The sequence below is a fragment of the Hyperolius riggenbachi genome, chromosome 3, assembly GCF_040937935.1.
Source record: "Hyperolius riggenbachi isolate aHypRig1 chromosome 3, aHypRig1.pri, whole genome shotgun sequence".
Taxonomy (NCBI): domain Eukaryota; kingdom Metazoa; phylum Chordata; class Amphibia; order Anura; family Hyperoliidae; genus Hyperolius; species Hyperolius riggenbachi.
Window position 1 is genome coordinate 250,493,593 of NC_090648.1, and position 12,634 is coordinate 250,506,226.

At 41.2% G+C, this 12,634-nt stretch overlaps 1 long non-coding RNA gene across 1 annotated transcript in view; it reads right to left on the reverse strand.

Annotated features, from left to right (window-relative positions):
• LOC137561369 (uncharacterized) overlaps positions 1–10,319 on the reverse strand; it is a 70,963-nt gene extending 60,644 nt beyond the window's left edge. The window contains exon 1 of the long non-coding RNA XR_011029982.1: positions 10,208–10,319. This is a non-coding gene — a long non-coding RNA (uncharacterized lncRNA). The remainder of the gene's footprint in view (positions 1–10,207) is intronic.
• Positions 10,320–12,634: the final 2,315 nt, after the last annotated feature.

The following is a 12,634-nucleotide window of genomic DNA, read 5'->3' on the forward strand; positions in this document are numbered from 1 at the left end:
ACTCCATGCCTTTGACAGGAACACCATTGTCCAGCCCTTTCTTAAACAGTTAAAATTGGACATGGAGACCTTTGAGAAACTTATTATTGATGGGAAAAAGAAAAAACTGATTAGGGATCGCCAAGATTACGATAGTGGAGCAGCCTATAGGTGGAGACATAGAGGCAATGGGAGAAGGCGCAGGAGATACCCCAAACCCAGTAAGCCCAGGGGTCCCAATGATGGGGGAGCCCCACGTCCTAATAATCAAGGACAGATTCCCAGAGTGCCCCAAGTTTATGAGTCAGTCTCCACAAGTGATTTTTTATCAGACAGCGATGTGGACGGAGAAAACGCACAAGGAGGGGTGGCAGGAAACGCAAGTTTAAGGCATTTCAACAATTCACAAACCCCGAGGGTCAAGAGACTGAGGGAACACCAGAACATGGACTAAAAGTAATAAATCTTACTGATCATCAATTGTCTGGGGCTGAGCAGGAAGTGCTATCTAGGGGTCTAACATTCTCACCCACCAAAAGTCTTGATAAGTTTGAACTTCTCAAGGATGTCTATCTGTTTTGCAGAAAGTTGGTTTTTAAGAAGTATTTTGAAAGTGGCATGGAAGCACCACCATACATGGAGTCTTTGGACAGACAGGTCTTTGAGGACTTAATGGTGCTATTACAAGAAAACCAACATGCTGATTTGGTGAGTAGTCGTTTAAAAGTTTTTAGACCCAGATCTAAACAGGTCATTCCATTCAGTACTTGTCCCCAGATTAAATTCTTTTTTGAATCAGTTTGCAAGGAAGTGGAAAAACTACCTATAATTCGCCACCAGGGACAGAATTTGAGTAAGGAGGAACAGCGAGCCATCAGAGATTTGTCCAACAATGATTCCTTTGTGATCAAGGAGGCGGACAAGGGAGGTAATGTCGTCTTATGGTCCAAGGAGATGTATCTGGAAGAAGCGTACAGGCTATTGAGGAATATTCACAACTATGTGACTTTACCTGGCAACCCCACAGACTACTATAAAGCTCTATTGGATGACATTCTGACAAGAGCTTGCAATGCAGGTACTATCTCTAAAAAAGAATTGGAATTTCTCACAGTTAAGCACCCAGTGATTCCAACTTTTTACCTATTGCCCAAAGTACACAAAAATGCCACCTGTCCGCCGGGCAGGCCCATAGTGGCAGGAATTGGGGGATTAACTGCCCCCATTTGTGAATTTATTGACTTCTTTCTGCAAAGACATGTTATCAGTCTTGATTCATACCTAAGGGATAGCTCCGACCTTTTGAAGTCTCTTGATGGTCTGACTGTTATGCCGGGCACCCTGTTGGTTTCCTTTGATGTTGAATCTTTATACACCAATATTTCACACAAATGGGCCTTACAGTCTATGGCCTATTTTCTTGGCATGGAAGGAAACCAGCAGGGTGAGCTAAAACGACTGCTCCTCTGCCTTGCTGAATTTATACTGGGCCATAATTACTTTTTGTTTAATGGCTCTTTCTACAAACAGGTATGCGGGGTAGCAATGGGCGCTAAGTGCGCTCCCTCTATTGCTAACCTTTTTTTAGGTTTTTGGGAGCGGGAGATAGTTTTTGGCCCGGCTATGGATGAATTCCAATCATACATCATAGGTTGGCATCGTTTTATTGACGATGTATTTATGTTATGGGGGGGCTCACAAGAACAATATCACCAGTTTCTTGATGCATTGAATCACAATGAAATGAATATCCACTTAACCGGGCATGTTTCATCTACAGACATTGAATTTTTGGACATCAAAATTAAGATTGATACAGATGGTCACCTCAGCACGGATCTCTTCCGTAAACCGACATCGGTTAACTCCTTATTGCACTATCAGAGTTCACATACTAAGTCATTACGCGACAATATACCAGTTGGGCAGTTTCTTCGCCTACGCCGCATTTGTTCTGATGTGGATGATTTCTCTACACAGGCACGTGGACTAACCGAACGTTTTAAGAATAGGGGCTATCCTAGGAGAGTCATTTCACATGCCTACCAGAGGGCCAAGAATACTGAGAGATCTAAACTCCTCCATCAAGTATATAAACCAAATGATCAAATGGTAAGATTGAGTAGTACTTATAACAATCAATGGAGGGACATATATCGAATTCTTAATAAATCTTGGCCAGCTTTGCTTTCAGACACCACGATTGCTAGATTCATCACACCTCAGGCCTCCATCACAGCGAAAAGGTGTCCAAGCCTGAAAGACAAACTGTGTTCGAGCCATTTTGTTGAAGGGAAGAAAAGATGTAGAGGCCCCCTTAGAGGTAGCTACCCATGTGGAGAGTGTAACATTTGTCAGTATATGCGACCTCAGCAGTTTATTCATAATGTCACAGGAACCAAAGAATATAGATTAAGTGGCTATGTTAATTGCAAAAGTAGGGGAATTGTTTATGCATTATTATGTCCTTGTAACAAGATATATGTCGGACAAACTAAAAATATGCTGAAGACCAGGATACAACAACATCTGTCCAAAATTAGGTTGGCCGCACGTGATATATTGAATGGCCAGGCCCTTACATCTGTGGCGTCCCACTTTTTGCACTCCCATGGGGGGTCACCCATGGGTTTATGCATCATTGGCATTGAACAGATCAAATTAGGTTTGAGAGGTGGGGATTTAGTTAAAAATTTGCTGCAGCATGAGGCTAGATGGATCCATCAACTGGGTAGTATGGCCCCTTTGGGTATTAATGAGGAGATCGACTGGTCGGGCTTCTTGGGCTAATGAGTTCTGGTATATATGTTTTTTCTGTACCTGTGCGGTGCCTATGACCACATGTACATTTATAATTTCTGTTAATAGTGATTATGTTTCTTTTTATGCAGAGTGTACCCAATGTTATGTCCAATATGTTATATGATGTGGATTCTCCTTTTAAAATGGACTTCCTTCAGTTGATGGACTTGGTTTGGACTCTTGGTGGACTGAAATTTGGCACTCCGGAAAACCATGGATTTGGATCATATTCTGCGGCCGTTGTGAGTCGGTTTGCGGTCGCTGAGCGTCGTGCATGCCCCTTTAACATGGAACATCATATGTGACTCTATTATTGGGTTATATATATTATATGGACATTATGGACTCTGTCCCTTTAGGGAATATTTTCACACACAAGGAAAGTGCTTTTCCATGCATATAAGTGCTGTTACAATATTGTTTAGTGTTTATTTAATTTTTCTTATACTGTATTATTGTTGTACATTTAATTTTTATGTTATTGTATTTTCTCTTATCCAGTGATATGCATGGATCTTTGCAGGCTTTTCTTCGCTATTTCCTCCTGGGACTCTGGTCTATTGGTCCTTTGGTGGTGTCTTCTGTGGGAGTTTCTCTTTCTTATTGTTCTCTGGGGCTGTGTACCACTCACCTGCGGCTTCCTATTCGCCGCTGCGCTCCAGCGTGGTCTCTTCCTCTTCCTTCTGGCCTGCCTCCAATATCTGCGGCTTTCTCATTCGCCGCTGCGCTCCAGCGTGGTCTCTTCCTCTTCCTCCTGGTTTGCCTCTAATACACGCTGCCCACAATGACGTCACTTCCGGGTGACGCGTAGTGGGCGTCTATGCGCACGCACACCCTCCTTTCAGCATTTAAACGCCGTTCTGGCGTGCACAATCTGCGGTGTCCTCTCTCCTTCAAAGCGGGGTGACGCCCGCGGAACATGTGGGACAGTCTTGAGGGGTACCGACTCTTCCCTGCCTCCAGCATCTGACCTTATTACTACTACTCACCTGGGGATAAGTATACTCTCCTTTTGCACTGCTACTTTTCATTCCTCTTTGTTTGCACTTAGCAATTAGGCTGCTCCAGTATCCACAGGTATTGTTTGGAATGTTTTTTCACTACATATATTTATATATTGTTTGCACTAGTTATTTGCACTTTGGGGTATATCCCCCTTATTTCACTACTATACTGAACCCGGGTTCAAGTATTGGTGGGCTCTGTGACAGATGCCCATCATACTGGCAAGTTGATAATCAATTGTTATTAGGTGTCATTTGAATTATTGCTCAGATGTTGGACGTATACATTATCATTATATGCATTGATGATTGGTCTGTTCAGGGAATAGTTTTTTGCCGTGTCTTTTAATTGATTTTAATCATGTTGAATCTCATAAATGTTATCTACCATTTTCATCTAAATTGTGAAATAAAGTATTTTTTGTATTTTTTCAAGTGGTGCTTATCATGAGGGCTTTCTTTCCTCTTCCTATATAAACTGGCTACCTATACACTAAATTTGGGGGAGGGGGGCATACTGGCTACCTATGCTATACTTGGGGGGGAAGCATACTTACTACTTATATTATTCTCGGGAAGGAGGGGCATACTGGCTACCTGTATAATACTTGGGGGGAGAGGGAACAAAACACCAAACAGCAAAGAAAGTGTAATGCTGAGAATACACCATACAATTTTCTGATAGATTCTTCTGTTATATTTTTGCGTTAGATTTTCTGTTAGAATGCATAATTAGATTATTTTCTGTAGAGAATGGTCATTATCTCTGGTGCATTGTCTTCTGTTTATCTCCTGCTGAGTAGAACAATGCCTAATTGCTCGGCAGATAGATGGTAAGATAGATACATTTCCAACATGTTGAACTTTATCTATCTGGCAGGTAAATCTAACAGAAAATTGTATGGTGTATTCCCAGCATAACAGATGAATCCTAGTAAAATGTACTGGTTTTACTAATGTTTGATCAATTATGGCATTTGTAAAAAATGGAATTAATTCATTTGTAGGGAATGCAACAAGATACATCATTAGTGTTTCATATCTGGCCTAGCAGGACTCCAAATCCAACAGATTTTACAACATGCAGACCCACTGTCAGGGGCGTAACTAAAAATCACTGGGCCCCCCTGCGAAACTTCGGATGCCCCCTGTGACGGACGGTTGCGTGGCTGCAGCCGCGTCCTTGAACCGCCCATGCAGAACATGCGATCGCAATCGATTCTCTGCATCGAATACGATTAAGATCGATAGAATCTAGATTGGTTGTGTAGGAGCATCTGCAGTCAATCTGGGCTCTCTCTTTTCTCAGCAGAGAGATAGCAGTACTGAGGTGCAGGATGTCTTTTGATTTGTTAATTAGCTTGGACCATGCTTATGCCCAAGGAGAATGTTTATTTTTAATTACCTCAGGGAGATGTCCCTAGTCACCAGATGGGGACTCTAGTCAGAGAAAGGCTTCCCTCACAGCGGAAGCCTATTCAAAACCTGCTTTCACACAGACTTCATGGCACTGATTAAGGGCAGATCTGAATGCAAGTGTGGTATGATTTCCTGTCAGTATACAAAAACCGTATATCGCACAGCTATGAAATTCATATAGTCTTATTCGTTAAAGTCTGCCCAACGTGTGGATATAAAATTCATGGCAATATCTTGTCCAGTTATTGCGGTATGAATCTTCTCAGGAACCTGAGAAGCTACCCAAGTCATGTCTGATATCATATTAATCTGTATTTTCCGACAAGTATGAATCTGTTATCCACCTAAATATGACATGTATCGTTTATGAGTTACGGCATTTTATAAGTTTAAACCTAAAATTTCTCAGAGGGAATGAACTGTCATTGGTGGGTAATTCAGAGGGGGCCGGCATTGCCACACCCCCAAACCAGCTTCATCAAAAGCACATGGCCGGCAGGCGGACCTCATTCCTCCATTTTCCACCTTCATTAGAGCTGCTGCCACTTTGAGGAACAAGTGGTAGCCATTTTGTTTGGACTTTGAACTGAGCTGAAACCAAAGGACTTTGCTGAAACTGAAACTGAACTTTACAAGTTTTCCCACAAAAGGACATCTTTCCATAAACGTTAAGTATCCGTTTTTCTCCCCTTTATTTTCATACTGTGTTATCTAATGTCTCAATAATTGTTGATTTTAATAATTTTCTGTATATATTCATTATTCATATTGCATATTTAATAAACGACGTTCAAACGTTCTTTGTTTATTCAGCTACCCTATTATTCAGCTATACACAGAAACCGAATCCAGACTTCTGGAGAGACGCTACTATTGTATCGTTGTTAGCTAGACAGAATAGAGTGTTTAACTGTTTATTTGCAGGTCTAGAAATAGCTAGTCAGTGGGCGCTTCTGGCCCAGGAAAGCAGAAGTGGTGGCAGTTATACTTTGAAACAGTGTGTAAGTTGTAATTACCGTAACCCACAGGCTCCCTTCTAGTCGTTCTGCTGCCCAAATTCCGTCGGTTTCTGCTCACTGATCGCGACCACAGCTTGCATGATCTGTGTGCTGAAACCGATTGGAAGGCAATTTGCGTTCCGACCACTAGGGGCCCTGTGACACCCCCCCCCCCCCCTCCACACACACACACACACACACCATATTAAGCAATTGACTAGTGCACAACTGTGTTTTCAACCATTCAGATAAAAAAAACAGACAGCAGTGAAGCACTGCACGCATTTTCTCTATCAATTACATTAGCTTCTATGATAAAATGTGCATGTCTTCACACATACAGATGCACATGGTGTAAAGAAAACTGACAGACGAGTGTGCTCCCGGCCTCAGCTTATTACATTCACTTTGTCCATCTCTGATGGAGCAGAACTGTCTCTGCTAACTCCTCCAGTATCACTACAACACACTTTGGGGGCAGAGCGCTGTACACAAGACCCTGTTGCACACTGAATAGGGACTGTCTACAAAACTTTGTATGATTCCTTATCAGTGGCTGAGCAGATGCAGTCATTAGAACAATTGTGCAAAGAGCTTTTTTTCTCTCTGCGCCCTCAGTTGTCACTCTCTCAAGACAGGGAAAAAAGAACCTTTTCCCCCCACGGGGCCCCCTGCGGTTTCTGCCCCCCCCCCCCCTTCGCCCGGCTGCATCCCCTGCATGGTCTATTGTTACACCCCTTGATAGACCAGTCTATTACTTTGAGGACCGACTGTTGTGAGTTAATTGTTTTCCAATTCCAACTAGAAAACAGGATATAAAGTAGTGTAGAAAGCCTTAATTCATAAGGAAATTACATTTGTATGCATTCTGCATAGAAGCAATGAGACATAAGGAATGTAGAAAGGATATGTACTTGTAAAGGCCTGTTATCAGAACACAATATCCTGTAGAATGGAATAATTAAAGTAAATACATGTTACGTGATCTTGCCAAATTAACTAGGTTTCCTGAAACTTTGCCTTGAAACTAAAATTATGCCTTTTTTAAAGGCGTAAACATAGTGGCGGCCACGCTAGTGAAGTATCACGGTCGCGATAGTTCACAGCAGCAGCCGGTATTTAAAGGAGCACACATTGTTATGGAAGCACTGCACGTAACTAAGTAAGGCACGCTATGCTGCAAGGAGCGAGCATAGCTACTAATTGTTGTTTAAGCAGCGATTGTTTATGAATCAACCCCTTACATTTTTAGTTCAGAATTAAGCATGCATATCTGCCAAACAATAATTTAGCCAAAACCAGCGTTGTTGCACCAATGGGTTTGGCGTGCAGAGACCACCCCTGGAGTCACAGGGAATCCACAGTAATCATCAAAGGTCCGCACCATCCAATGTTCAAGTTTCAAGTTTCTTTATTTATAGCTCTTGTAAAAAGACATGATAATAAATTTGCAAATATCGTATTCACGATTTAACCCCTTGGGTTCCAAGGTATCAAGTCTTTTTATCCAAAAATACTCCCTTTTTAACAACTCCTTTAGTCTGTCACCCCCCCCCCCCTCCTCTGCGGTGGCACCCCCTCCAAAACCTGTACCCTCAATTGGGACACACTGTGTCCAAATTTACAAAAATGCTCAGAAACAGTCAGCTCCAAATTCTTAGTCCTAATATTCGACTTGTGTGAAGCAATTCTGTCCCTGAGGCACTGGGTGGTTTGATGTCTTTTTACAAGAGCTATAAATAAAGAAACTTGAAACTTGAACATTGGATGGTGCGGACCTTTGATGATTACAAACAATAATTTAGCAGCATATTCCCCCAAACAAAATAATTATCATCCTGAACAACATAATTAGGCAGCATGTCCCCCAACACAAAATAAGGCAGTATCCCCCAAATACCACAACCAGGTACCGTGTCCCCAAACAACATAATTAGGCAGCATATCCCATCCTAACATTATTTTAGTAGCTAATTATAACCCCCAGAAAATTACTAAAACTTAATTTCACTTAGGTTTGAAGCTAACCTACAACATTTAAGTAAAGCAAGTGATTTTGGCATTTGTGTTCATTCTCATCTATACCATCTAGCACTCAGAAGTTATTGGCTATAGGGCATTAGACTGGGCATTGACTATTGAAGCAAAATTGAAAATGATTACAGATATCAGTTTGAGTCATATGTCACAGAGGAATGCTACGTGATAGGGAAGGGGAGTTTGTTTTTCTAAGATGTGCTTAAAAAGTGAAAGCTAGACATTAGGCAGCAAGTTTTCAATAGGAAGTAGATTTTTGTTAGGAGGGAAGGTTGGAATCAGTTCATTTTGGTGCCAACTTTGCAAAATTTTGGGAAACTTATGCTGAGGCAGTGAGTGAGTGAGTGGGGCGCACAATAAGCCTGATACTAGCTAGCCAATTGGATACTAGCTAGTATAGTAGCAAATAGAGTATACTTAGACCAGCCAGTCGGCAATTAGTAGCCAATCGTCTAGTACATACAATAGCCGATCAGGTATTAGTATTTGATCAGCTAATACTTTGCATTGTGTTTTGGATGTTTGGGTACTGGGAGGTTAGTGTTAGGCATTATAAGGGAGGGTAACTGTAAGGACAGGGGGCTGGGTAAAGTCTTGTTCACACTATGGCCTTGATTCACAAAGCCGTGCAAATGTATAGCACAATCGTGCTATGCGTGTAGCGTGCAATGTTACTCACGCAAAGTTTTACGCGCGCAATGTTTTTACACGCGTGCACTAATAAAGCTCTTCGCGTGTTAACGCGTTACAATGCGCGCACGGCCATGCTATGCATTAGCACAGCTTTGTGAATCAAGGCCTATATATGTTGTCATGCGCATTTCAGCAACATATATGGTGTGTGACACACAGGAACATCAGAAGTGCATACTGCACTGTCTGATTTTCAGATTACATGCACTGTGCAGCAGTATGATGCACTATCGCACTGCTGCATGCACTTTTTTTTGCAGAGGCATAGCACTAACCCATTTACTGTAGTGAATAGGATCAGCAGTGCAACACACGGCAGTGCAAATGGCGTGCAATCGCAGGAGTTGCGTTCTAATCGCATTCCCATCTGCGCTTAGAAGTGTGAACAAGGCCTTAATCTATAGTTAGACTGATGGCATCACCCGGCGCCACAATAAGGGATGTTCAATGATATGCAAATACTTCTGAGTTTATGCAAATGTATGTCAATTTTTATGCAAATATGTGCAGTTTGAAATTGAACCAATCAATTTAAACTTGGCTGGGACTGGATTGGCTGCATATATTTGCATAAAATGTACATATATTTGCATAAACTTGGAAGTATTTGTGTATCAACTCTGCATGAAAACAGCACACAGACCATCTTGCCAAAACATGCTACCAGTACAGCACCCAGGTCATTGGCATCAATAGTACCAAATGAATGCTGCACTAAATGAAGTCTAACACTAATACCACATAACTGCATAAGCCTAGCTTTACACTGCCCAGATCTGAAAACTTCCACAGACCCTGGCACTACTCCCTCAAATCTCTAACCGTTTTGACCTAAAAAAAAAAAAAAACTGGCAACATTTGCCTACACATAATTTAAAGATAATGTAATTGTGGATAACAAAGATGTTGGGTGTGGGGTACCCATATTTCCAGGGTTGAATTAATTTTATTTAATCACGGCCAAAACTGACCACTGACATCAGCACAAGCGACATGTGCAGCTGGGTGATTGCAGGGCCTAATATTTGACAGATTGCTGCCACCTGCAGGGAATTTAGCAGAAGAGAGCTGACCAGATACATATAGCAGTGTGCAACAGGGATACATCAGCTATACAGTTTAACATTTTTCAACATTTTAATAAGTTATGCAATATATCAAGTTATTCTAATAGTAGGCAATGTTATGGACTTTATTATCAATGCACACCAATTATATTCATTGCTTTGGTGTACAAAAAGTGACACTTTGCAACAGAACATTAAATAAAGCTACCTCCCAGTTTGATGCAGTTTGGGATGCCTGGTCCACATGGAAGGCCTTAAAGAAAACCTGAACTGAAAATTAAAAGTCCCACTTGAGCCATAGGGAAACATGGACACATCAGTTCTCCTCTCAGCTGTAACTGACAGCAACTGATATATAACTGACAGCAACTGATATATTTCAGTTCTGACAAAATGTTGTCAGAACTGGAAGGGATTATTGTCAGAAGAAAATGGTGAGCTTCTGAGAGGAACTGATGGCGAGGTAACTATGGAATGTTCATTTGAAGTTACCTAATATGTTTATTTTAAATATTTTTACTCAGTACAGGTTCTCTTTAAACACCACCTCTGGATAAAGCATACATCCTATTTGATTTAACATTTAAAAGATAGATAGTATGTATATTATATGTTACTTTCGCACTATCGCTGTTGCTCCTTTACTGATGTTTTAATAGCTTATTTGCTGTTGTTGTACTTTTCATGTTGATATATGTTTAATGTTTTTCCTATGTCTTTTTTTTCTGAAAATGAAAGAGATAATTGCAAAAAAGAACATTAAATAAAGCTTAACTGCTACACTTAATGCATATTTAACTCACCCTGTCAATAAACATATCATTATTTGCAATTATTTATTTTGTAATTAAATAGTCCTAGCATTTTCCATAATGCTTTACAAAGTATATAGTTATTATTATAATAATGGCCTGAGAATTACAAGCCATTAAGTAGGAAAGCAGGTAACAAACATTTAATATACTTTTATTGTTTAGCTATTCTGTCTGCATTAAAGCAAATGGACAGATTCCAAGATTATTTGCATGTCTACTGTATTTGCATGATGTTATTTCCCTCCTTAACATTTCTGTTGTGTATTATAATTCCCTCCCCCAGCCTACTGTGTCTGAGAGACTTCTCATGTGGGTGTTGCTGGGTGGATCAGGGGAGGTGAAGTCAGCTCAGTGCTCTTCACAAGAGGTTTATGCACAATCAGGCACAAGTAGAAAATAATTATGCATTCTGTTGACCAGCTCATTTAGAAGCTATGGAAGAAGAAATTAGGATTAAAAACCATACTACAAGGCTATTGGACTTTTTAACAGCAGTTTTCAGAGAATGCATATGATAAAAAAAAATGAATTTCATAGTAGGCCATTTTCAGTTCAGTCACATTGAAATCTGTATGGGCCATTTCTGTGATTCTAGTTATACTTTAAAGTGAACTTTTTTGCTAAAATATTTTTTTGTAATTTACAAGGTGGCTTTAGTGCATCCACAAACTCGTTTTTCCCCTGAGGTCACTGTGTTATGTAAAATCTCAATGGACAGTAATACAGAGCTCCTTTTCCTCCCACATCCTGTACCATTTCAGTGCTGTCTGTCACTGTGATCTGAGGGGAGAGATCTGAGAGGAGAAATGATTTGGAGTCACCTGTAAGGGCCCATTCACACTTAGAAACGCAAAACGTCGGTGATTTTTGCCGGCGTTTGGCGGGAGTGATTTTTCCGTGGCTTTACGCGGAAAAATCACTGGACAGTGCAGCGATTTCTCCGCAATTGCATTTACCACTTCTATAGCACTGAAACGTGGTCGCCGGGAAATCGCCTGAAAATGGTGCAGGCTACGCATTTGCATTTCGCGTTTTTGGGCGATTTGCAGCGATTACCGCAAATCACCCAAGTAAGAACGGGCCCATAGGGTTTTAATACACTAGCATTTTCAAAAGCGCTAGTGTTTGAGCATTTGCCGAAATCGCCGGCAAAACGCTCAAGTGTGAATGGGCCCTAAGATTATGGAGTAAAGCACATATTTGGATATCAGTAAGCTCTAGAATTTGAGGTGCATTTAAGCTCCTCCATTTGCTGTTTTTACAGACAGTCACCAAAGCAAGTCAGGTTTAAAGTAAAACTGAAGTGAGGGGGAAAAAAAAGTCTGATACTTACCTATGCAGTGGGAAGGCTCTGGATCCTATTGAGCCTTGCCTGTCCTCTCAATCCAGCACTGTCGCCCCCGTTGCATGTATTCGACCAACCGGTTAAATATGCCTTTGGGCCTTTGGAAGGCTTCAGAAGCACTCATGTCCCTGATTACTCCTGAAAACGGACGGCTCCATACCGCACACCTACATATGCCTGTGCATGCACAGTACGGAGCTGCCCATCTTCTGCAGCACTTGAAAACACAAGTGCTCTCAAAGCCTTCCAAAGACTCCTGGAGGTGATGTAACTTCACAGGAGGACAGAATGAGAACTACGAGAGGGGACAGGGAAGGTTCAATAGGATCCAGAGCCTTCCCTCTCCATAGATAAGTATCTGCCTTTTTTTATCGCCACAGAAAGAGAAGCCGAAGGAAAACTTTAATAACCATATACCGCAAATTTCAGAAGTTGTAACTCTCTGCCTTCTTTATTAGATTTATGGTTTAGTGAA